We start from the raw sequence: 24,962 nt of genomic DNA on the forward strand, positions 1-24,962 counted from the left end.
TACTGTGAGATTCTATAGCTACCTGTCTTTTTCTATGGACATCTCCATTTATTGAAGCAGACAACAACATGGAGACCCTGTGCTTAGGCTCAGGTCATTTGGGTGAGGCACAGAAAAACTTCTATAAGCTTGGTTAAAAAACAGACATTATTTGAGGTGCTACACTATTAAACACATACCCTCCCCAGACCCTGTGCTCACAGTCTGGTAAGGATTTCCTTCTAACAATACCTCTGGGCAGACTGCAATATACAGAAGATTCATACAAATTCTAACATATACTACAGGACAGGAGGTGAACACATTTGGCATAGGATAAAAAGATTCTTCATCACAGGTCAGTGGAAATCCACCTAGTGACTTTAATGGGATCTGGATAAGGCCCCATGTAGACTGCCAGATGTATAGGTCAGACTTGCATCTATGCAGGTCTTCCAGCCCGCACAAAATAACATTTCTAAAAAACCACAGTGTTTAAAAGCCACAGACTAGAAAAGCTGGCTCTCATTTGCCTAATGTTAAAGACTGTAATCCTAGGAAATAATTCATACATCAAAAATTAAGACAGACACTGATTTGATCTTAAAAGCACACTGTAAAATACATGCTAAAACACTCGGAATGGCAGTAATTTATACATAGAGATAATGATTGTTTTTAAGTGATCAGTGCTAAAGCAAGCCATGGCAGAAACCCTCCTTGACTTAATGCTGGTGGAGAAGAAAAAATAAAGGGGGGGGGGGGGAAATTATTAATGTTATTAAGGATACCTTCATTTGGTATTTACTGCAAAATTACTGTAACATTTTGTACTGAGTGTGTGTAACAGGATATGCTGGAGGCAGAACAGCAAGTTTGGCTTGGAAAAGAAGAAAGGTCCCTTTCTGAGAAAGCCATCCCGGGTCATCTGCCTTCCCCAGCTGTAAACTTTCCTGACTGTCTGTCAATGCAGACGCTGAACTGCTCCAGCAAGGTGACTGAATTCAGGGCTGCTATGAGGCTCATGAAAGCACAGAAACCCATCAAGGGAATCCAGGGCTGCCTTTCACTTGGCAGCAGTTCAGTTACTTTGTCATCATCTGACTGGGCACCTGTCTCATCTGATTCATTTTCTTTTTGCACAAAGCCTACTCTTTATCTTCATCTGTGAAATTTGAGGAAGTTTCCGCTGTGTATCCTGCCTGCCACTAAGCGCCTGTGACATCTGCCTGTGACCTCTGGCAAGGCTGTGCTTGCTACAGCAGCTGCAGTGGTGCAAAGAGGCTGCCACGAGACGGCAGTGTTTCAGAAGTCTTTTGCTCTGTCTGGACAGACAGTGCTACAGCTTTCAGGGAGACATGCTGTTTTATGTTACAGCCCAGGAATAATTCACTGCTACAGAAAGACCTCCAGAGAACTAGAAAAGAAAAAAAAAAAAAGGACAGGCAGTGCAATTTTCTGTTATTTAAATTTGGTTGTTCAAGAAAAATTGTGTCTCATCTGCCTTACATTTCTCATTGTAATGGTCACTTCATTTTCATTCCTTTCTTTTGCAGCATTGGTGTCAGCAAGCTTCGCCTGAAGCCATGTTATACTGCAAGCATGTTTGAGATGATTGGACCTGCTGTTTTCTCCAGATAACATTGTCAGAGCCAAACATGTTCATCCCTAAAGGTGAATGACAAAGCTTTTGTAACAGCATATTTTTACAACTGTAAATGATCCCAAGTAATTTAGAGAACATGGGCAAATGCCTGCCTTTAATCAAGAGGGTGAGGTGCAGGCAATTGAACTATGCCAGCTCATCACCTGGCATCAGAGCTTTTCTGCAGCTACACAGCTGATGTGTAGAGAGTAGTCAGCCTGAGGGGAGCTATTTGCCTCTTGCATTTGCAGATTTTACTCTGTCCTCCACAGCCTTTGTGCTTTCCCACCACATTAGTGCTATGTCTGAATCCAAGTGTCCAAAATATTTTATCTGAATAGTTTTTGGACCTTTCAGTTTGGATGAAACAAGATATTCCAGATAGACTTTAGGAGGTATTATGCAGTTCTTGGAACCTCATGAGACTATTGGGTTTCACTGCTGACGACAGTCATCTCACCTGTTCTGCTTTTCCTCAGCTGGGGCCAAGTTTTGTTCCCTGGAAAGGGGTAAAAGCAGAGTGCTGTCTCCTTTGCCTTTAGTGATCCTGGAGAAAAGAGCTTGAGACATCCAAGCTCAAAAGGATACCAATGGGTTCAAAGATGAAATACACTAAACACCACGACTAAAAACAACTACTGAAAAAGGCCAAACTCTTAAAAGAGAGGAAACTGAAGAAATACCCTCTGAAGTCCATGGACAGACTAACAGATCTTGCTGTAGCTTCTGACGATCCAATCTTTATTGTTGCTTTTGGCTCACTCATCAGCAACACAGTTTGACTTTTAGCTTCCAGGGAGACGACGTGCTACTGACAGTTAGGAAAATCATCAGACTGCTCATAGCTAAGCACCTTTGATATGAAATTTCTGGAAGAGGAGGGCCACAAAATGTCATAGTACTATTTTTAAAGTTGCTTTTCAAAGTTAGACCTGCACTGCTAAACACACAGGATTTTGCTTTCCTGTTTGTGTATTAGAGTTACAAAATCTACAGGTTTTCTCTTTTCAGCTTCCAATAAAATGAACATCTTTTCTTGTGTCAGGTGTACCAGCTAACTGATATACTTGTACTGTTATCAGAGCTTAAAAAATGCCCTTTCATCATCACAGCTGTTGGGGAGTTTACTATTAAAAAAAGTGTGAACAGCATAATCAAAGCTCTTACATCCTACCTGCCTTTCCATCAAGCCCTTTTCCATTCAAAGGTTTTGGATTCTTTCCATTATTACTGAACTTTTCCATTTATGCTTGAATTGTTTGGTAAAATGCATGACATACGTATTAAACTCTAGCACACACAGAGCATGTATATTCAATAACTATAAACCAGCCCCTTTTCTGCATATGAGCTCATTGCTTATGCTTGTCTGGTGTATTAAAACATGCATTTCTGGGAAGCTGCAATAAAATAAAGTTTAGTAAAACACACTTCATCACAGTGATAAAGAAATGAAGTTGCATCTGGACTGAAAGACCATTCTAAGCAGTAACGGAGGCAATTATATCTTGCCTGGTGGAACAGCCAGGGAAGTTTAAGCACAATGTTTACCCTGAGTATTTGCATAGCATTTAGGAAAAATTAGGTCTAAATTCTTTCTGCAAGACAAGAACCATTTTGGCAGAAGTATCTTTGCTTTCCACCTCTTCTGCCCCTCCTCATAAAGCAAACGCAAGCACCCTCATAGCTGTATAGCCTTTTTGGAGTGATGCCCGTAAGGCCTTAGGCAATTGAAATATACATCCTAGTCCATTACTGTATATCATACCTTCATATATATGTAAAACCACTGTCTTTCCTAAGAACCTGCCTTACCCCGACCCAATGAGAGACACGCAGCTAGGGATAGACCATATTCACAAACACACTATCGAATTTGTAAATAGCACTTGGTGAAGTCTAGCTGGCTAGTAAAAATATATGTCACTGCAGAGTGGTTAGAGAAGGGGCCTAGGACTGGAACAACACTGTTCTAACACTCATCCCTGACCACGGTGTGAAACATCTGAAAAGATCCAGGTCTGACTGACACTTGGTTTACGTCATTGTAACTGTGCTGGAGTTAACACTCTGATTTACTCCATATTTCCAGTAGGGTTGTGGGGTCAGACCTTGATCCTCCCATGACATCTCCCAGCCTCAGTGCCCTTCCATTAGCACTGTACATCACCTGTCAATCCTCAAATCAGATGTGCTTTTCATAAAGAATGAATAGATTTAGCTCTGATACTGCATGCAGTCTATTTCTATTAGTGCTAAGGTCTGTCCCAAGACAGAGCAGCCTATTTATTCTTATTGTATCACTTACAGTCTTGGTTCTTTGGGGGAGCTGCTACGTGCAATGCATTGAGCCCACTGCTGATGCTATATAAGGGCAGATGGTGTAGCTCGCTAGCAAGCACACTGGCATTCCCCCCTGCTTCTCATAAAAGAGGTATGTTACCTTTTGGTTCAGCAAATCATATTTACCTCTTATTTGGCCCTCTGCAGCCTCTGTTTCTCATTGGCTGAGATCTATGCTTCATAGCTGCCTGTTGCTGGTTTGTTCTGTCAGTCTCATTTCTGGATAGATAGGAGCACTTTCTGGAATGAGATAAGCACAGATAGCATCAAGTAGCTAACCCCATTAAGTATTTATTTGTTTTAAATCAGATGACATTACTGGTGGAAAGATTAAAAAAAACTAGGATACTATGATATTAAACTGGCTTCATGCAGCACGGGCAATTTAATGTTTACACCAGTTGTAGAAGTGACAAAGCTGCAGTGCTCCTCTAGAAGCTAACCTTTCCACATTGCTGTTATAAGGTAGCATCATATTCTTACTACTTACATCCATTACCCTGGCAGAGTTGGAGATGTTGAGGAAGAAACCACGTTTTGGAACGAGCTCTTCAATCTAGCCTTTGACTGGGTCACCACAAAGACCTAAGATGAAGCTGACTGAATAGTGAAGTGGAACGTTTCTCATCACTAGTTATGTGCTCTAAGTCCCGCAGTTTTCTTTGAATGGCAGTTCTCAAACTGCAGGATACAGGCAGTAATAAGGTGATACGTTTGAGGCATCAACATAAGACGCTTTATAACTCTATTTGCTAAAGTTGCAGTCATGCTTTACCAAACTTGTTGGAGTTTAACTTGCAGTACATCAGCATGTCTTTGCAAATGCTTGCTTGTAAGTACACTTTCGGAAGTTTAACTGGGCCACTGCAGTTGGCTTTCAAAAAAACCATTCAAAGGGGCAAGTGCTTATTTGTGGCTTCGTGGTTTATTTACACATGAACATAAGATATCCACAGCTAGAAATCTGAAGAATTACTCTAAATGTCTATAGATACCAGTAAACTGAAATATAAAGATACATCTGTCAATAATAGTGCCTTTTTTCCTATTTTCATAATAAAAATTTTAAAACCTTTCATTAAATCAGAAAATTTTGTCTGAACATACTTTAAGTTGTAGTTTATGCAAAAACCTACTAAAAGAAGAACACAACAGAAAATGCCTTTTAAGATAACTTAAGTAACTTCAAACAACGCTGTTCCTGGACCTGGCACATTGCACTTGTGTTAGGCCTTTAAATTGCCATGCAAGTAGGATGTCTAGGTACCAGATTACAGCCATATATAAATTCACTATGGAAAAAGAAAAGTAAAATTAATGGCAACCTAAGATAGCCATTATTGCTGGCTCACTTGAAGCCAGGCCGCAATGCAAGAAAAGCAAACTTGCTTCTGTACCGACAGTACCAGGAGTACACAACCCTGGGGCTGGACCCCTGTACAGCATGGAGTGTATTTACAGCCAGAAATCTCCCAGGAACACAGATACATGCAGATAAGTTGGAATTTTATTCCTTTGGATGTTTCTTTTGGAAATAAGGTGTGTTTGGGGTTCTTTGGGACTAACAGAGGCAGATAAATGGCCTCTGAAGTAACTGCTTGAATCCAGTTCTGGATTTTTTTGTTGTTTTAGATTATTCATGTGATCAACAGGAAAATTTTATGAAATTGGCATTCCTGTTCTGTTTTTGAAAGCTGTCCTTTACCACGGCTTTGGGAGAGCATTACCCTCAGAGCGTTGCCCGGATATCAACACACCTGGGCTTACAGAGTTCTTTGCAATTAATACATCATGCAAACAAATGATGTTGTGGAGCACAATATGGCATCTTTCATGATCCCCCTCCTGCAGAAAAATGGCTCTTAAGTTTAGATGGAAGGATGTAGACTAAGCAGCAGAGTGGAAACATAAGGAAGCCCCAGAGAACAGTTGCTATGAGACACTACTGTGACGTTTCAGATCTTCATATCATAAATATTGAAAATTATTTCCCCGATCCTAACCCCCAAAAAGTCTCCTTCTCCAAGGAGGAAGATGAGAAGGGAAATATTTTAATATTGTTTCAGGTAGAAAGATTTAATTTCCAGCACTGCTATCAAGACTGGATGTTTCATTTCATGTTTCCTTCAACATTTTCTGGATGTAATAAATGTTGTTGTCTCTGTTTCTACCATCAGAAAACTGTAAAGCTGGATTCTCAACCATTTTTGCTTATTTTTTTTTCCCCTCCAACAGAAGATTTTTCAGCTTGTTTTCAATATTTATAGTTAAGCTGGTGCCTTCCTGCCACCACTGAAGAGAAATGAGTGCCTGACAGCATGAATGCCACACTGCTTATGAAGATTACTTTCACTGGATAGCAGTTTGGAGCAACATATTTTATAATTATTAACACATTAGCATTCCAACAAAAGATAGTCTGCTTTCTCCTTTCAGAGTACACAGCAGCAACACCATCACCATAATAGTTAAAACATTATCCTGGCCTGCCAGAATCACTTGCTCACAATCTGCCATGCTGAATTAAAATGTTCCTTCTATTCCCACATACTTTACAGGTTATTTATGTTTAATTTAGCTTTGGGTTCATAAACCATAACCACACCAACACTATCCTTTCCTTTCCCCCTTCCTCCTTAAGCCTCTGTGTGCATGAACCTCGATTACTAGCTTCCTACCCTAACCGCAGCTAGGCTTTAAGCATCTTTTATGCTATCACTGCTACAGGGTAGGAGAGCAGCCATCTCCTGTGTTTGCCAGCCTACTACAGAGGAGACTATGGACTTCAGCTCTCACTGCTCCCAGCAGGCACTTCCTGGTGCATGAAATCTCACAGAAACATGACTCAAGTTAGGGTATCCTTGTTGTTAAGCCTGCCAAATACTGCTCTGTTATTCCATTTTATGAGCAAGAAGACTACAGCCTTGGGTGCAATTATTGCGCCTCTTTCTGTGGCCTTGGGCAGGTGATTTATACATGCCAAATACAACAAGTAAATCACAATCATATCATGCCAAGAGAAATACTGTGGAAGTGTCACGGCACTGAGGTGAGGCTGGAAGGTGAACCAGATTGTTGGGGATCCGAGCCTAACTTCCACAACTACTACATTTTCCTCAATAAGGCTCAGCAGGTTGGTCAGTGCAATGTTGAGGGCCAGCACCCGTCCGCTCACTGACACTTGCCCAGTTTCTGTGTTTAGACTAAAAGCCTCAGATACTCTCTATGCAATGTGGAGCCCCTGCTACAAAAGAGACTTTGATCCTCCGATCCAAATGAGACTCTGATCTTGGTTGGGGCTCATAGGTGCAAAGGCTGGAGAAATAATAACAGATGGAATATCACAGTGATACATTAATTACCATATAGAACCATATAGAGCTAATCGGGGAACATTTCTGGGCAAAGATCTCATAAATAAACCAAATGCGAATGCATAAATAAGTAGAATGCAAACACATAGGGCCATTATAAGGGCAGATGTGTGAAACTTGTTTTTGTCTGTATGTTAAGCAGTCCTTGACATCTCTTTTAAAATTTATATATTTACACTGGCAAAAGAACAATCCTTTCTACCTAAACTACAGAGAGAATCCAAAAACATGCTGGATAGCTTTACCATTCAGATCTATTTTGTCTTTCTTTTCAAGTATAATCAAATCCCTTCCCATGCCTACCTGACCATTACATTTCTGAAGAGCCAAGTATTGGAGTCTGAGGAGAGTATTTGAAGTCATATGCATGCACTGAAGTTAAAAAACCAAACCCAAGTAATATCTTCCTGGAAGCAGGCATTACAAATCTTACTGGGAAAAAACCCGAGATCGGGCAAATCTTGGTCCCTCCAGAGATACTGGACTCTCTAAGGCTTGTGTATTTTTATTACTGTTTCACATCAGAAGCTCAAGGGACACTATTTTAAAGGTCATCTGGTGAAAGAGAAGCACATGGTACCCCCCCATAGATGTAGCAAGGACTAACAAGACACCATCGGTTTCAGCACTAGGAAGGCAGAGGGTGCAAGATGGGGCCAGAGGAATTATAGCAAATGTACCAGTATAGAGGATGCAACTTAATTCAAGTAACAAACTCAATATACCTTAAGAGGAGAGAAGGATTAGAGAAACATAGACCCCTCAACTCCTGTTCCCTCATCTCTTTTATCCTGGGTTTGGGGTTATCACCTCAGCCACAGCTCTCCTGAGGCTGTCTGGCTGAGACCTTGCCCTGAAAGCAAAGCGCTCCTTGTGAGGAGTCTGACTCCTCTGAAGCATTGCAGCTCAGGCAGACACTTGTCCCAGGGGAGCTAGGTCCCCAGCAGTGGCAGCACCCAGTGCTGCTGAGCCCCCCACGCAAGCAAAGCCCCTCAGGTAGGCCATCCCCATCACTATGCTTCTGCTCTCCCCTCATAAATTAATAATTTCAAGCACCCTCCTACTCAGCCATGGATCTACCAGGTAAACAGTGGTGCAAACATGAATGTTAAAAATTTCTTCTAAAACCAATAAGTATTCATAGTCATACAAACATAGGGCCTAGGGATATCATGTATTTAACTAACGTACATTTCACAAGGCAGGGTTTTCCCCAATATTCTGGAGCAATAAGCTCCTTTGATTAATTGCAAAGTATATTTTATGTTTTTAAAGAATTTCCTTTAAACTATGTAATATAGCTGGCAGGCTACCATTAATGGCTATTTTCAACCCTGGCAAAGGATTTCTATTACAACTGCTTGTCCTCTATTGCTTGTAATTTTCCTTAAGTTTTACCTCTCAGGCTGACATTTTACAAGCTTGAAGTCTGCCCAAAAAGATAGTTTTTTTGAAAGCTCAAAAAATTTTCCCTTCAGTTCAGTGGTGTGGTTTTAACAAGGGTCCTTCACACAAGCCTGGTAAAACTTGCCTCACTGGAACCAAAACCAACACACATTTTGGTGTCTATTCCTCCAATCATAATGCAGAGACAGAACAAAAGAATTATTCAGCCCAAGACTGCTGGACTCAGTAGGCTAAATTCTTCCATGGCATAAGCCCTTGCAATGTCCCTGAAGCCAATGGGATTACACTGCTTTACACCCAGGCTGAGTGAAACTTGCTCTCTTCCTGTGAGCAAGCAGCTCAGACTTTTTCTCATTGCTCTCCATGTTATTTAAAGATTTGTTTTTTGTAGCTGGCAGGCTCTCCCTTTGAAGCGTTCAATCCACAGAGAGTTCCCCTGTTGTGAGTTTAAAATGTTTTTGCCACACAGGCTGCTGGTCCCTCCACATGGGGCTCCACGAATACCCCCTGTCCCCCTACACCTCCTCCCTCTGTCATGCCCATCTCGATTTAGGTCTTGCATCTCTTTTTTATAGTCCATTCCCACCATTGCACAGCCTCAGGCAGGGTCATTTGCTGCCTCTGCAGCTGCCAGCAACACAGAAAATGAAATGTAGTTTTGGGAAGGAATGAAGGGGGTGGGGCAGAAGGCAGTATAAATGCTACATAGAAAACTACTTAGATGTAAAAGAAAGATTGAAGGAAGAGGAACACTGTCCTTACCATCACAGAACAAGACTTAACTGCTCTGAGAGCTGCATGAAAGCCAAGTGTCATAAATGAAAAAGAAGCAATGGAAGAGGACTTAAAAGGCAGGTCACGAGAGGTCTGAGTAGAACTGTGAGCACACCTAAAACCAGAGATGCTCTGGTGGTCTCCCAGAGGAACCACAGACACCAGCCCTGTCCTGCAGACCTGCCCCAGCTGATTCAGCCCCAAAGCCCTGGCCCTGCCAGACTTCACCTTGCCCTGCTGCAGGCAATGGCAGCCCACCTCTTCCCTCCACTGCCCAGTGCTGCAGAAAGTTGGCTGAAAAAGAAACCCAAGCCCTTACTGCATTCACCAGAGGAGGAGTCAGGACCAGGGAGGAGCACTGGTGGAAGCATCTCTCAGGCACGGTAGACCTCTGGGGAGCACTGCTTTTTTTTAGCAGACCAGAAAGAGAAGTGCTCTCTCATACCATAGCTTACTGCACAAGCATCTGTAAACACAGGAGAGCTGCTTCTGTTTTTCAGTACTGGAAAGGCAGGGAGACTGTCAGCAAATCCTCAAATCCCACAGGATCTTGAAGGGCAACTAGAAAGGAAATATTCTCTCCCAAGCAATGGGAATGCAACACCCTTTCATTTATCTGAAATAAGAGGGATCAGCTGGCCCTGCTGTCAGGAGGCAGATCCAGTGCAGCGAGGGCATGGGTCCCACAGAGGTTCAGGAGGATCATTAAAAAGTGGCTGGGCTTTTATTTCTACTCCCTTTTCTCTGTGCCTTTTTAACAATGAGCCATGTTTCACAAGGAGTAGACCTTTCTCCCTCACCGACCTCTATGCTCCTTGCTGGGGCTCCTATGCAAAGGCTCCTGGTCAGAGGCAGCCTGCAGAAAGAGCCATACAAAGTCCATCTGCCCTTGGTGGGGTGTGGCTCTGCTTTCTGGAGGTCTCAAGGGTCCTGAAGCACCATGTCCATGGAGAGGAGGTTATGTTCCCTCCACTGGCTCTAGTGGCCAGCTGCCCTCCCCTGTTTCCAGGTCTACAAGAGTCATGTCCTGGCTACCACTTCTGCAGGGTCTTTTGTCTCAAGAAAATAGATCAAGAGTCCTTGTGCCAGCTGTGACTCTGCCAGACTTTCATCAAGAGGGGCCGAGTGCTCACACACCCCACCTCCATCCTCCAACCCCCCAGATAAGACATCTCAGACTTTCCTCCAAAGATACTCAAAAACTGACTGATAGAAATACCTGAAAGAGGTAAGAGGATGAATCTCACTAGCTCTGAACAGGACTCCTGGCCTTAAATTTCAGAGCAGATTTTTTAAAACTTTTTTTTAGTACAAAGTTCTCCCCTAGTCATACTTGTACAAGTGAAAATCACCACCTTGCTATGTTTAGAGGAATGGACTCTCTACGGCTATTAATTATCCGCCCTTTAAACACAAGCCTTCACCCAAACCTGTATTTACCCTGTGGGAAAAGTGTGCCTTTTTCACACCTCTTATTGTAAACCTGGGGGCAACCCAGGCTGACAAGAGACAATGGTGAAAACCACCTGCTCTTATTCAACAAGATATGTCACCACAACACACCCTTCTAACAACCCTGCTGGGCAAATAGGAAATAACGATCCTATGGATGTATTTATCGGAATAAAATACCACATCAAAACCTAAACACAAAGCAAAACCATCACCCTACAAACTCTAAGATTAATAAAAATAATTACTTACAATTTTCCAGCAAATTCAACCCACATTGGCAAACAAAATCCATCTTTTTCACAGGGAGAAAATGGTTCTCTCAGTTATGAATAGGGGGTAGCGATCCTATTTGACACTTTGAAAAGAAACTCAGTATTTTCTCCTCAGTATTCTGCTTTGAACTTTTCCCAGTTTGGGGTGAAGATCAGGATGAACACTGTAAAAAATAATCACCTTGCTCATCCCGGACCCGGTCAATTTACTTATAGACACAACCGTTAACAGGAGGATGTTAATAAAGAATCAAGTATTTTTCCCCGCACTCAGGCCTTTAGGCCTGATTGTCACTTCAAACTATGAAGAGGAATTATGCGTAAACAGCAGGAGTTAACTCAAAATTAGAATGTTTATGCCTGTTCTTTCTCCTTTTCAATGAAAAACACTGGCTATTTTGCTCACAGAAAGATTATGGTGTCAGATCCCATAACTAGGAGTAAAAAAAATAGTGACCAATGCATCCCTATCACAAATCTCCCGGGACTGTTGCTGAGGCCTCTGGTGCTCCCAGGAGCAGGTAGCACCTTCGGAGCTGCAGAAGGGCTCAGCAGCCACCAGGTAACACAAGAAGGGAATTGCAGCAATAGGAAAGTTCAGAGAGACAAGGAAATAACTCCATCACACTAGAGGGCTTGGGTTTTTTGAAAATGCATGATGGGTACATAAGAGGGGATGCATACATGGAACACACTGATATCTCAGTGCCCTTTTTCAGAGACAGTGTGCATGGTACAGGAACTGCTGCAAATTGAAAAATCCCCTTCAGTACAATGAGATTGTATTGGTAATGCCAATCTACTCTGTGTTAGTACTGCTTTTTCATAGAATCAATGAATGTTTTGGGTTGGAAGTGACCTTTAAAGGTCATGTAGTCCAGCCCCTCTGCAATGAGAAGGGACATCTTGACCTAGATCAGGTTGCTCAGAGCCCTGTCCAACCTGACCTTGAGTGTTTCCAGGGATGGGATATCTACCACCTCTCTGGGCAATCTGTTCCAGTGTTTCACCACCCTCATAGTAAAAAATTTCTTCCATATATCTAGTCTGAATCTACCCTCTTTTAGTTTAAAACCATTACCCTTTGTCCTATATCTCAGCATGCCCTGCTAAAAAGTTTGTCCCTGTCTGTCTTAGAAGTCCCCTTTAAGTACTGAAAGGTTGCAATAAGGTCTCCCTGGAGCCTTTTCTTCTCCAGGCTGAACAACCCCAATTCTCTCAGCCTGTCTTCATAGGATAGGTGTTCCATCCCTTTGATCAATTTTGGTGATCTTCCTCTGGACCTGCTCAAAGAGGTCCATGTCTGAGGACTTCAGAGCTGGATGAAGTACTCCAGGCGGGGTCTCATTTTATTTGCTTGTTTTTAATGCTCCAAGTTCTTAGATTTTTTTCTGCATGACTAAGGACAATTTTGCCATGTTTTAGGAATAAATCCTTTAGGATTTCTAAGGCTCCTAGAAATCCCTGAAGAAAGATGAGTTCTTCATGTGTGTCATCCTTATATTTTAGATAGTGGCACTAACCGTCTCTTTGGTGACTCTTCCACATTAGCTGCAAATGCATATCCTCCCCATATCATGGTTCCAAAGCAGAAGTCTTCCACCAGTCAAGACGCTTTTTCTTTTTATTTGTTTGCCTTAATGATTTTCATGCTGGCGTTCAAGGTACCAGTTTTGGTCAAAGGAGTTACACCTGTGGAGCCTAGAAAGCAAATGCGCAATGAAAGACTGACCTCTTCAGCCTGGAAAAGAGATGATTGAGGCATATAACAAGGCTGACAAACATGAGCAAGTAGTCTGGAGGAAGTGTATAGGAATCAATTCTTTCTTCTCATACAAGAACTTGGGACTGAAAAATGAAGGTAGAAGTCAGGTTCGAATCAGAAAAGAAATGGCTTTCCACACAGTAAGTTACATAAATGAAGAACTCCTGGACCAAGGACAATGTGGATGCAAGAACCCTGCATAAGATACCAGTAAGACAGCTAAGAAATATTTACTGGAAGTTAGTCAACAGACAAACAAGAGGGGGTTCGTGAGGTCTCTTTACTGAACAAAGAATGGGAGACTAGTGAAGGGTGCTATCGCATCTATTCTTACCCCTTTTATTTATTTTAACTCTTCTTGAATCCCTGTTTGTGGTGTATGGTTATGGCTTTCCAGCTTGAATTCCCCTCTGGCATGTGATGTGTCTTTAGATACACGCAGAAACAAGAGTGGAACAAGGCTGCCTTCCATAGCAGAGTTGCATAAGGAAAACTACAGATCATTTGCGTTTCTAGAGTAGAAGCCAGCTCTAATGAGGTGAAGGCATTAGGTTTGCATGAACTATGTTCCTCTTATTCAAACATCCTGTAGTCAGTAAAAGTTGAGCTTACTGTGCAGATGTAATATTCATTACTGAAATGTGTCTCTGCATCTAGCTCCTCTTAGCCCTCTTCCCAGACAGAGAGGTCATCTGGATTTTTTTTCCACCTCTTGTACATATTGTAAAATGGACATCTGAAATATTGCATCACCTATACCACATTAGCAGTGTTCCTTTGGACAAGAGCCACCATAGATTTCTAGTTCTGCCCTGTACTTGCTGGATTCACATGCTGGAGTCAAGGGCCTCAGGCTTGCAAATTTCTGACTGTGAACTCTGTGACTGGACTACAAATCTCTCCTCCACCCACCCTTCAAAGTATTAGAGCTCATTACAAACATCCGAACTTACATGAGTGTAAGGAAAAGGCACACAATAAGCTTTTTTCTTTCTTCCCTTCTTCCTTCCTTTCTTTTCCACCCCCTAAACAGTGGTAGAAACAGACTTGCCAAGGCTTTCCCCTCTTCCCTTGCCAGCCTTTCAGAAGCATACTGTACGGAACATTAGCTTGAGAGGAACTCAGACAGATGCTTTGCTTAAGCAAGTTCTCTTGATCCTGAACCTGGGAACGTTTGAGTTAATGGGAAGTAGTTAACAGTTAGGCTTGATGAAGTGAACGTGGTGGTTTATGTCAGTGTAAAGGAAGCTTGTGCAATCTCCAGGGCAGTTACACCACTATCAAGATGGAACAAGATGGAATAATGAATGGGCTCAGACTGCTCAGATTTCCTCAGTGGAAGGAAAGAAGTCTTTGTTATATCCACAGTAATAAGAACAAAAGTTTAACCAGTTTTTCATTAGCTGCAGAATCTCCCCTTAATTTAAGCTAGCACTTTGTTTAACCATTCACCGTCAGCTGAAACACCTAGTGCATAGTCTGTGTGCTTTGGTATCAGCATGAGGAATACTTAGCCAAGCATACTGATGCCCTCTTCCTAACACTAACACTGACTTATGCAACTTTCAACAGGTCTCACAGCCTTTTATAACTCATTTGTCAGTTTAAGATAAATAACAGCAGGCCGAATTCAGGGGATCTCATGGGGCTTAAGAGGAGTTTGTAAAAGCATGTTAGACAAACTTAACCAAAATTCCTTTGCAGCTGCAAATTTTGTTAATTCATTAGGCCATCTCTTATGCCATAAAAATGCAGAAGCAGTTGCTACTGTTGTTTCTTCTACTTAAAATGCAAGATGAAAAGCATGATGTCTAAACTTGCTTGTGAAGACAAGGTAAAGAAGCGATAATAGAATTCAATGTATGAAGAAAGTGGGAGATTCATTGCCACTAAAAGAGCTAAGATCAAGTAACTGTATGTGCCTGCTAAATAGACTGGCTGAAATTCTGCACCACAGCACAACACTATTGATTTGAAAGAATTTGGTCCAAGTGCTGCAAAAACTGCTAAACAGACAAGGATTATACTAATGGCCCTGAAAGACATAACTTCAGATGAAGTGTTTTCAGAGGTGCAGTGCTATCTGTCAACAAATCACAAATAGTGGAGAAGAGACACAACCTTTACAGGACTGATGGAAAAACTGAATCCGCAAATTCAGTGTGGCATTGAAGTTCCAGGATAGTAGCAAGTCCCTAGGAGTCGCTAAGTGGCAATTAGACACATTCCTTTTAGAGACTTTGCCTGAACAGAAAGTAAAAGCAAAACCATTTCAAAGGTGAATAAATACTCACTGGAGGCAAGGCATTTTCTTCCAACTGTGTTACCAAGGCAGGATGATTTTATGAACATTTTGCAACTTGCATGGCAAGTGCAGGCAGTTTATTTCTGAGATGCTGTCAAGCCAGAGGATCTGTGAGTAAAACAGTGATGACAGATGTGGAACTGCCCTTCCTGATTCTCTTCCCTCGGAAATCTGAGGCAATTCATAGAGAGGTTTTAAAAAAGTGCCCTCTAGCTTGTATACGACAGCTTTTGTAGACAGCTAGCTTTTTCTTTTCACATAGGCACTATGGATTGGCTGGGGACCAAAAGAAGATGAATCTCACAAGCTTAGAAGCAAGCTGTTGCCATCTCTGAGCTGGTTCACCAATGGCTAGAAATGAGGGCCAAAAATAGCTTCAAGCTGTTTGTTAGTCTCCTGATCCTTAAAGAAATTAGTCACTGATATGGTTCACAGCATAAGACAGATTCACTGTTGTCTTCTTATCTCCAAAATCCAAAGCTCTTCAGTAGCCTTTCAGGCATAGACACTGTTCATTGCATGCTACTCAATATTTTTCTTCAAACATGTATAATAGAGGGGAAAAAAGGCAACAAGAACTGAGAGAGAAAGGAGAAACTCTATGACAACCTTGTTGTCTTGCAGTCCCATTCCAATACAAACCAGCCACACTCAGCATGGTAAATGGCTGCTTTCTAGCAAAGCATTAAACCAAACACAGAGAATTCAAATGACTAAACTGCTGTCTGGCTTTGGGCTGAGACACAGCAAAAGTTCATTAAGTCCCTCCAATTTCTGTAAGAGAAAGGCTGAAGTAATGAAGTAGTCTGTATGAGGCTCCCTTCTTACACAGTGGAAGACGACAGGCTATGGAAAGCAATTTTCTGGAGTATTAAGCCCATCACATTTTGCTGACTGCTTTTTGTATATCATGATTCCCAATCTTGTGTTCAAAAATCTGGCTGCACTGTAAGCCATTCATCTTCAGTTCGTGTTCAGTACATGATACCATTGCATGCTTTTCTTGCTTCAAGTGCTTCTGATGACTTTGAAAAGAATTGGGTTTTCCTGATATAGAAAAGGTCAATGCTTTCTACCCTTACTTAGTTGTTGGGGTACGCATACAGAACGTCCTTTCTGGAGATAAATGAATGCTTCAGTGACCCTTTGTATATGCAAAAAATCTTACAAACTTTTCCAGACAGGAGAATGGGACAATGGGTGAGTAGGGGAAGAGGCTGAATCATCCCCTCAAATGAGTCTCCAAAAAGCTGGTCACCCGCTACGCATTGGGTGCCCAAGAACAACATAATTTAGTAAGTGGCACTCAACCCAAACACCTGGAATCTTGTGATGTCCACAGTTCATTTAAACTTGCATCTTGAATTAAGTAACAGTCAGAACGTCTGGAGGACAGCAGTCAGGACACATGGCCAATCCTCGCTACCCAATCCAGCCTGATGAAATGTAATTCAATTGATTTCTTCTCCCCCAAAAATCACTCGCTCTGGAAGTCAGCTCTCAGAAGACTTCACTGATGCAATTTGTTGGCTCTCTGGGGGGAGCAAATACGCATCAGCTGCTTGTCACTAATAGTGATTTTTTCCTCAATGGCAAAGTACTGTCCTCTAACTTGGGTGAGTTCTAACTCTTCTTCAGTTACAAGACTATAGAAAAATCAGATTCTTTAAGAGCTGGCATCTTATTCTACATCATCTTTTTCACTTCTTCACTCATTTCCATGTATAAAATGACCAACACTCGTTCTTACTCAGATTGGAAAGAGCAAGGAGCAAGAATGGTAAGGAAATGAGAGTAGGAATTAAGTGAAAGCAGTTGAAGCCGTAAGATTGTCTCTGTTTTGAAAGGTTATAAAGTTTTGGTAAGGCTCATGAAGCTAGGAAGGGGATGGGGGGTGGGAAATTTAATTATCCTGAGCTGTAGGAATGGAAGTCTATTTTGGTGAGTATGTCTTGGCAGATGGCAGAGGACAATGTGATAAGCTGTGGGGGTAGAGAGATTATTTTGGTCTGATAGGCAAGATCTTGGCATGGTTAAAGAGTTTAACAGTGGATGAGTAGGAGGCCAGAGGATGTATTTAACTTAATTTTTTGAGAGTGTTCCCGTAGAGACATCAACCTGTTCCAGTGTAATGGCTTTTCATGCAATTTAGTTCTTCAGTACCTAAGGGAAGCACAGCCATGTAGTCCTCTGGTTGCCAGGTTCTGTGATTCCCTACAACTCCTTTGCAGTATGTACACCGAGTTGTCGCTGTCTGCACCTCTGAACACGATTCTGGTCAGGAAGTATTCAGAAAAGAGCTTGGACTCTGACAGCACAGTATGGATGGTAACACAGGTGCTTGTCTGTACTTGCAGTCTGGGGTAGGAGCTTGTTTACTTCTACTGAATGGATTAGCCTGGCCAGAGTTTCTGTATTAAGTTCCCAGCAAGTATGCATGAAGTTGCTGGGATCCAGGACATAAGTGGATCCACAGTTCCCCAGGTGTCTGATCATGCATCTCAGCAACAGCAGGGGGCAAAACTTAATATATATAGAGTATTACTAACGAACTTAGATGCAGCGGTGATGAGCAGGGAAAAGTTGACCAGGAGCCCTCAAGTTCAGTGAAGAAGTTGGAGAGCGATAACATCATCATGGAACATCATACTGTCACTATTAGTTACCGATTTATTATATGCCATTTATATTACATTTATTATATAATGTTATATATTATATATCCAAATCACCAAATTAAGGCTCTTCTAACGCTGTGTAGATGGGGGAGGGGGGGAAAATCTAGCCACACTTGTTGGGGCCACAGACTTTCTCTTGAAACTTTTCATTACTTTCTGCTTCGAGGCAGCATGTCAATACCACAAGCAAATAATTTCTGGGAGCTTTAATTCAACCCTTCTCTGTTTAATCTAATGTAATACCAATGCAAAGACTCTCTCAGTAGAAGTTATTATAAACAAACCTCAATCAAGTATGGAATTTGTCAGTGGCTTTTGAAACAAATCTGAGAGCTGCCTCTCACTCTGAATGTCCCTTTGGCATAAAGACTTTAAAAAACTGCATTTTGTGAGCACATGGAAACAAAGATCAGAAGAATACTTTAGTGCCGTTACAGGCAGTTGAGCAAGGCAGAAAAACAGAAAATGAAACTAAATCAACAGGGGAGCCAATGCCACACAGACTGTGTTCTGTGCAGCTAAAGCTACGATGGTCATCATTGGTTTGAAATTGCATATTTTGAAAAACAACCTGTGATGAAAATATTCAAGTAGGACCAGCATATTTTACTTTACAGTGATCTTGCATCTCTCCTTCTTTTCTCTTTCTTTATAAATGCGTGAAAGAAAGAGACTAAGCACAGGGTGTCCATCTGTAGCATTGTGGGTTTAAGACCATAAACCGAAATATTTGGATCCCTATTAATTCCAATACACTGGACATGCAGATTCCACTACATTTTTTTTAAACCAGTGATATCTAGTCATAAAAACTTATCCATAAACACAAGGGCAAAATTTCCTATTAGAAAGCTACAAGGTCTTCTACACTTGTCTCAGCTTGTCCTAGTTCACGTACATTTAGTTTCTCAGCTTTATATTACATTAAAATAATTTGACCAATGTTTTTCTTACATTATCTTTGTTTACAATGCAGGAACTGGAAGACAGTTCAATAAACATGCTGCTAAATAAAAACTAAAATTATGTAGTTCAGCTGGGTTGCATAATTATTTTAATTTTTTTAAGCATATATTTAACAAGATGAACAGATGATGTCTTATTCCTCTTGCCCACAGACAAATCTATTTAAGCAAAATATTTAGGGTGACTTTTCAAAGCATCTACCTGCTAGGTACATTACATGTTTTTCTATAACCCCTGGAAAGATTTAAACTATATATTCTCCTTTTCCCAGCCCTTACCTTCTTGCATGGAAATCAGCAGGTTTGGAAGTAGATGTGAGGACCATCTCTGTTGTAGAGTGGCCAGTAGAAGATCTTGTTAATGATATGCATTCAAAGGACTCCTGACTCACGTGTGCGGTGCAGTCCTGAACCGCTTTCAGTATCAACATATTCAGACCATCTTCAGCAGTGTAATGAACCCAGATATTAAATCCAAAACCCTAACATTAATGGCTATAGGGTTTCTAGCCTTAGATGCCGCGACAAGGGAGATTTCTCAGCATCTCAGTTACAACACAGCTTCGCAAGAGCCAAGGTACAGAGAAGGTTGCTAACAAAGCCCTTGTACAAACTACGGTGCTTAATTTTTAGACTAGAGTTCCACACATCCTTTAAGTCCCCATAAGGCAGATTGAGGAGAGATTTTGAGTTTATTGGGGCATGATTCAACTGCCTAAAAGGTGACATCTAGCACCATTTCAGATAGTGAAGATGCCCACACCAGACTGGAGGGTAAAACACAGTAACAATTGGAGAACCTTGTCCTTCGGTTACAGCAGCTGGAGCCAGGCAGGACACCAAATGCATCTTTTGGGGGGAGGCAATTTCTTAAGCTTTTGGTACTATAAGTTTTAATTTGCTTTTCTGGCTACACCGCGCTACACATCATTCATTGACTGCATTAAAGGCAGTTATACTTTGCTTTCCATCTGCTTTCCTATAATGCTTTAAGGTCCCTACATCCTCACCATCTCTTGCGAGAGAAATGTGGAAGGGAAATACCCCTAGGAAGGGAGAACACCAGATGGTACCCATACCTAATTATCCATTTAACAGTGAACTGTGGCATCCTATTGTTACCAGAGCCTCAAGTGTTGTAAAAATCTCAGTGCCAATGACAAGGTCATCAGGCCATGACTGAGTCTGCCTTTTGGCAATGTCCAAACAGGAACCTTGGCTGTGGTGGTAAGAGGCAGACAGCACATTGCCAGCCGGTGATATCATACTATTGACAACTGGCCTTTCCACATGTCTGGGGAAAACTATGGAACATAGTAAGACTTGTAAAAAAGGCTGACATTCTATCAACCCATTTTTCCTCCATAGTTAAAAAAGAAATCAGATAAAATGTGGGTGAACATACACGAAATACAAACTAGGGGAAGATGCCAAACAACCTGTTACTGAACATGCTGCTGCCATACAAATATCCAATGGCATTGTAGCCTGGGTCATCAGACCCCAAAGCCTGCAGCATCAATCACCAGACAAGATGTGCAGTGCTGGATTTAGGGTTTGCAGTGTAAAGATTTACATGCATTATATAACAAAGGAAAACAAAAGCAACCTAGGATCTCTCAAAAGGTAGAGAAAACATGTGAAAAGAATGAAGCCACTGAGTGTGTTCTTAAAAACCAAGAAACAAACTGTTCAATGCAAGGAATTAGCTCAAGTTTTGCAGATTTCTTAATAGAGTAGCGGGTCATGCTCTGCAATGCCCAGAGCACTACAGAGAAAACAACAGTTGTTTTTAAATTTGACCTGTGGACATGCAGGGGAAAATATCAGCAGAAATGTTACACTCCTGTTTAACAACAGAAAACAAGAGATAGCAGAAGCAACCAGCTGGACCTGGTCAAGCTGGTCAAGAAGCAGGCTGGACCTGCTGCAGTACATTTTGCAGTGAATCAATTTCTCTCCTCCCTTTAAATAATTCCTGTCACATTAGGATAATTACTGGATATTATGAGATGACAAATAACAAAATGACATCACATGTAACACAGGAAATCTTAGAAAATGGGATAAATGGAGCTTTTCAAAGCTAAAGAAAGAAATAATAACAGATTGTACAGACTAGCTCCTGTATGACAAGCCAATGAAAAACAAAGCCTGAAAAAAAACAGTGCCCAAACTGAAAAAATACTGTTAGCATGCTAACCTGAAAACTTTTAGTGAATTAATATACATATCAATTAATTCAAACATTAACTGTATTTATCTGGATCAAAGCTGATCAGAAGTTTCTCACTTAAGCAGTTCCATAAAAAAAACCAACCTACTTCTGAAAAGAGCAAAGCATTTGATAAACCTGCAGATTGTGACAAAACCCAATGCTTTGAGAATATTCAGGTTTTTAAGTCTTAAATGTCATTTCAGCTTTTTTTTTTTGTTTGTGTATTTCTCATCTGATCTCATAATTTTGTATCTGTCTTGCTGAGTTCTCCCATGCATGTAACTGTAATAGCTGTTCACATTCCCTGCTAGGTATGTTGTTTTGCCTACACTTGCTGAAAATATAAGCATGTGTGTTTGTGCTGTAAATAAGAGCCGGACAATGGTTTTCAGCTATATCCACTCAGTTTCCCCACCCCACCATCCTGACCCGAGCATTCACACTATCTAGAAATACAGCAGTTTGCCAGGACTAATACATCTGCCACCTCTAACGTTACATATATCATAGCGATACCACTGCCAGCAGCATCCTAGTAATGCCCTTAAGGAATTAATAGCTTCATATTGGTCTTTACAGGACATTCAGTAATAAGCTGTGTCTTAAGGCTCAAGATAACAATCACTCCACAGTTCACACACCCTGCCTTGCCTGCGAAATACAGAATCGATGGTTCCACAAAGAACAGATGATGCTGCACCTACACTTCCTTGCAAGTGTGCCCAAGGGCATGGCCCACAGCCAGGGTCTCACTGAGCACCTAGGCTGGGGTCTGCAGAACACGCCTGACTCAATTATTCCATACAGTCAGCTCTCTCCCCCTTTGTAACTGAGGGGTGGTTGCTTTGCACCATCCATCCCACTGTGGCATCAAGATATGGCCAAGGACTCCCCTGGGCTTGAGAGTGCAACAACAGTCATCCAGTTTAGGTATAGCCTATGCAATGACTGTATCAAAGTCATATATATGTACAGTATTTCACAAAGGAGTAGAATTAAGATTATGTAAGTTATCTTAATGATGCTGTGCCTTTTTGCATGTTTGGTTTTGCAGGATTGCTTTATATGCTATGGAAGGAACAGCAAAGCACGAATTACATGCTCCTTTGGTATACCCAGTAGAAAAGAAAGGAAAATATGGACTATCAATAACTGATCCTGAAAGCTTTCAGACCAGGTACAATCTCACACAGCTGTGGTGATAAACTTCATATTCTACCACAAGACAGTGTACCAAGAGGCTGCCAAAAGAGTGTTAACAGCACAATCACAAAGCACTGAATGAATCTATGCCAATGGCCAACAAAATCTATGGCAGCCAGGCTTTCTTCATAGCAAGAGGTGCCAGCTATACTCTGTAATGCAATCCACTCTAATCAGGCTTTACAGTAAGTTCAGTTTTCAATTCCCCCAGTCTATTCCATTTATCACCATGTGACCTCACCCAAAAAGAATCCAAAAAACACATCCAGCATTTTTTTTGGTGTAGTTCTTGTCCCTTGATTCTTTTTTCCCCTTCCAGAAATTGCCGGCATAAGTGAATACTTGCAGTGTTTCTGTTCCGTAAACGGCTTCACGCTTAGCAGCAGGCACCAAAAAGGTTCAGTTCTTGCTCTGATCCTGTGTTTATACTGAGCTGGAGGTGGATTTAAACCATCTTCCATATTTGGGGTCTACTTAAAGCTGAGTGACCTCAGGGCAATCTACTGACGCTTCATCTCCTACGTCTACAAAGAGGCCCTTTTGAGCCTTGAGCAAGTAAAGAAGAGCCATAATATGCTCCCTCTCTGCCTCACAAGAATGAGTGCAGAAACTCTGTCCCGTGCCTGCCCAGAGAGCCACAAAGTGGCCTTACCATGACTGACAGGCTCAGGAAATAGGAATGCACAGAGGGAGAAATCGCATTTCCCTTTCCATGCTTTTTGGATAATGGACCGAATTGCCTGAAACAATAAAAGTCTCCCCTGAGACCCCTAGGACTCAGAGGCATCTATAAGACTATTCAGATGCATCACCATACTAAAGGAATACCCTGATTCCTCATGAGGCCTGTTTGCCTTTCGTTACATGTCAGTAATCGCTCACTCCATGGCAGGCATGCTAAGCGGAGAGGGGAAGACAGACTGCCTGACCAGCCCGCCGCTGTCCTGGCAGCCTCAGGGAAACAAGCAGTCGTGCCTCAAGAGGTTATGCCAATAAGCAGCCCTACGAAAGAAATGATAAATTGAGAAAATCTTCCTTAATGGATGCTTAAAAAAGAATAAGAAAAAGAAAGAGAGAGGGGCCACTCGAGGCACCTAAAGCTGTTAATAATGACAAGAGAAGAAGGGATTTCTGGTTAATCAACATCAAGGTCACAGTCTTGTGGAATAAATTTCCTATACAGTAAATAACTCACACAGGGTGATGGCATGTTTAGCATCAACTCTTGGCAAAGATTTGTTTGCTTAATGACTTTTCTCTTTTTTTTTTTCCAGGCCAGCCACCTTTGACTGGAGAGAGCTTGTTAAAAGAGCTAAATGTCACTGAAAATGTGCTGTTAATCCTACTCTTCAACAAATGTTAACCACAAAGTGATAATAAAGAGAAAAAAGAAAAGATGTGGTTCCAATCAGGATTACGCTTGGTAAGTGCAGAGACCCCCATGACTCTCTAACAGGCGGCTCTCATACTGTTTCTCCAAATATATGTCACCATCCCTGATTTTGCAAAAGTACTTTGATGTTCATTTGCAGACGGATACACTGCACTTTTCCTTTGGCTTGTACAAACAAAGAGAGACATTTTGGTTTTCTTGGCAAATACTGTCAGATGTTTTATGTGCAGCAATGAAAATTAAGTAAATCTTTGATACTACAAGTCTTCCTCAGTTGAAACAAGCTTGGCTCAGCTACTGGTGGATGTAAAGAACAAATTTGTAATTTTTTTCTAGATAAAGAAGTTTACAGTTGTCCTTAATGTTTTGAGGATCTCAGCACTCACCGACTTTAATGATCTCTGTGGAAGCTATTGGGAAGCGAGATTTGGGGAAATGAGCACATTAAATCGGCCTTGAGCTCTTCCCAGATTCTGACCTTTTCTGCACACATCCTTCTAACTCTAAATTATCTCATTGATCAGCGTAATTAAGTTGTGAGCAACTATTCTTCTCTCAAGTAAAGTTTGCGGCTTCGATTTCATGCTGAAGGAGCATGTGAGCCTTCAAAAGCTTGCCTGTTCCTCCAAACACACTAGCTTAAATAAAAACAACAAAGCCTCAGATCTATGAAAAGTTACTGCTCCACCACCAGTGCTAACCTCCCTCAGGCTGTGTTGTTCTGCTTTTTCCCAAAGAAAAGCACCTTGCAATCTCTTCTTTCTATATATTCATTTTAAGATGAAGCAGTAACATTCTTAGGATGCCTGAAAAAAATTCTAACAGTAAACTTCAAAGTTGTACATTTCCTAAAGTACAGTCTTTGAGCCTTGAAGGGAGTAACTTTTTCCGAGGTAGGTCAACAGTAATTTTTTAAATTACTTCTACTAAAAGCACTAATAGAATAAGCCTGAGGATCGCTGCAAAACAGTAGATTTCCTTTTTCAAAACTTTTTTCAATTAATCATTTTGCTGAAGAAAATTGTTTCAAAGATTTGCCTTTTTTTTTCTTATCATGTATTATAAAATAGTATATCTAAGACTATCCAGGTATATTTTAGATAAACTTATGTTTAAGATAGTATAAATAGGTACAAAAGATCCTTAGCCTCAGTGTTTTGAATATCTGAAGGTCAGACTTTTGCTG

At 41.3% G+C, this 24,962-nt stretch overlaps 1 long non-coding RNA gene across 1 annotated transcript in view; it reads right to left on the minus strand.

Annotated features, from left to right (window-relative positions):
* Positions 1-4,099: 4,099 nt before the first annotated feature.
* LOC135313287 (uncharacterized) overlaps positions 4,100-24,962 on the minus strand; it is a 116,073-nt gene continuing 95,210 nt past the window's right edge. The window contains exon 3 of the long non-coding RNA XR_010372906.1: positions 4,100-4,207. This is a non-coding gene — a long non-coding RNA (uncharacterized LOC135313287). The remainder of the gene's footprint in view (positions 4,208-24,962) is intronic.

The sequence above is a fragment of the Phalacrocorax carbo genome, chromosome 4, assembly GCF_963921805.1.
Source record: "Phalacrocorax carbo chromosome 4, bPhaCar2.1, whole genome shotgun sequence".
Lineage (NCBI taxonomy): Eukaryota > Metazoa > Chordata > Aves > Suliformes > Phalacrocoracidae > Phalacrocorax > Phalacrocorax carbo.